The sequence below is a fragment of the Eptatretus burgeri genome, chromosome 2 (genome assembly GCF_056783735.1).
Source record: "Eptatretus burgeri isolate ZD-2024b chromosome 2, Ebu_testis_v1, whole genome shotgun sequence".
Taxonomy (NCBI): domain Eukaryota; kingdom Metazoa; phylum Chordata; class Myxini; order Myxiniformes; family Myxinidae; genus Eptatretus; species Eptatretus burgeri.
The window spans coordinates 16,592,359-16,594,877 of record NC_140962.1 but is presented as its reverse complement, the minus strand read 5'-3'; positions in this window follow the sequence as shown (position 1 = coordinate 16,594,877).

The following is a 2,519-nucleotide window of genomic DNA, read 5'->3' as shown; positions in this document are numbered from 1 at the left end:
CCATCTCGAGAAACGTGAAGTTGTTTCACCTTAGCATTATCACTCAATGCATTATTCTTATCAGTCGCAGTATCACCATCTGGCTTTTTAAAAATGATCCACAGATATCGTGGCTTTCCTTCCAGAACACCCAAATTCCACGTGTAAGTAGTTTGGTTGAGTTTAACGTGTTGACATCTTCTTTTGAGGTATGATACACTGAGTGGTTTCTTTGAGTTAAGTCTTCGATTCAACATCTCTTCTGTTTTAAGATTAGGAGTATATTCACTGATATACCAACTCATTTCCTCAATTACAAATTTATTCTGATCACCAAAAGCACTACCAACACCAAAAAGCAATCGATTTTCATTATCATTCCTTTGTAGTTGAAATCTAATTTTAAGACCATACAGAACTTTATCATGATCACAAAATCCAAATATACCTTTAAGAGGAACTGCCACAGTAAAACTATTTTCTGCTTTTGTATCATCATTATACGCTCCTTTCCTTTGAGTATATCCAGGGTCTGTGTTTGTTCCCGTTGACATATCAGGAATAAAACCTTCGACAGACCCCTTTCCCATTCTATCACTGAATGTATAGAGTGTAAATTTCATCATTTCAGATACAGCAGAGACATAATCAACCGCTTCAACTTCTTGTGTTCCAATATACAAACGCACACGATCATACATTTTCCAGAAGAAATCATTTACAAGTGTAGCGTTTGTGTTATTCCCAGCTTTAGTGAATTTAAATTTACACAACAAGAAACTTTCGGAGAGATTCAAATAGGTTTGTTGATTATTTATTTCAAAACTTTTTGTACCATTCGTATGCCAGTCTGTTCCAGTTATTGCATTTACCTTGAAGTAATCTTTTTTAGTGGAGTTTGAGATAATAATAGTATCATCCAAATCATAGATACTATCAATTGCTTCCATACTTGTATTTATTTAGGAAAAAAGATGTTAAAACTTTTGAAACCCTGATCCAAGTATTTGAATTATTTTCTGTCGTTCTTGGGGGGACAACTGAGTTTTGCCTTTCTTAATTTCTTTTATTGCTTGTAATTTATGAGATTCCTTCTGGGCATCTTTGATGCTCTTTGCAACACCTGCGACATTTCCCACAGCAGAAGCAGTTGAACCAATTAGATCTTTATGTTTAAGAATAGTTGAACCAATACCCATTAGAGTATCAATTATCCCATCTCCTCTAAATTGATGTCCAACACCCCTTTGTCTCTTAGGTTTATAGTATCCTCTACCAAGATACATACCTTCACCCTTGTAGTATGGGGAAAGGAACATCCCATCCCCTGTCATTATTTTATATTTTCCCAACTCGTGTTTCCTCACAATAACCATCGTATTTATTTATTGGAAAACTTCACGTAGGTGAATTCTGATGGATATAACTTCTCCATTAAAAGAAATCATACGATTATCTTGGTCGGTTATCCTAAAATTTACTCTGTGTATGGTTTTTCCTGACACAGGGAGATAAACCAAATTTTTGGGTTCCATGTTGAATTTATAACCAATTGGGGTTGAGTATGCGCTGAATGAAAATATTGCATTTGTTTTTTTTTCCATCATTATAAGCACCATCAATCAAATCACAGTGAATTAACACCGAATTTATTCCTGAGGATATTTGAATGACATTATCACTGTAAAACGTCCCATTAGTTTCAATCTTTTTTGAGGAGAAACCCAATAACTCTCTAAATGAATTATCAATTGTGAAATCAACCTTGTAGTTATTTTTAACTTTAATCGTTGATTTTGACGTATGTTTTTGAATGTCTATAACAATATTTTTTGGTTCATCACCCTGTTCTTTCATAAGACGAGCAATTTCGGAAGATATTTGAGAAATCTCATATGCCTCGGGTGAGACTGTTATCGTTTTGTATCCACTTCCGGGATTATAACTAAACTTGTCATTTTTATCAGTTATATTAAATAAGGTATTATAAGTTTCCATGGACAATAAAGATGCCTCATATTCTTTTGTTGGGTCAAGTTGTAGTGGGTATGGGAATGAAGATGTGTGGTCACTTGTTGTGAAATTGAAACTAAGGATTGTGCTTCTCATCTTATTTAATGAGATAAAATTAATATGAGAATAAAACCAAAAATATATCCCTTAATATCTCATCTTGTTTCACAACAATATATTTATATTTTTCAGTCGTGTGCTTCATGTAATCCTCAAATTTCTTTTTACTACATAATGTAGAACAATTATCTCTCCAAAAATTATTGATATCTATTGAATTTAACTTGAATAAAATAAAAGTATGAGCATTGTTTCTGATGGAACGACGAGGAAGTTGAAAGTACGATTGACTAAGATAAATACAATTACAAGAAGAATGTCTCCCTCTTGTGTAGTAGCTGTCCATTACCGTTTGGTTTCTCTCATTAACACAATCATCAAAGATAACGAGGTTCTTTTTGATTTATTCAAATCTTGGGGAGACGGTATATCATCCCGGTATTATCACTAAGAATACAAGTTATAGG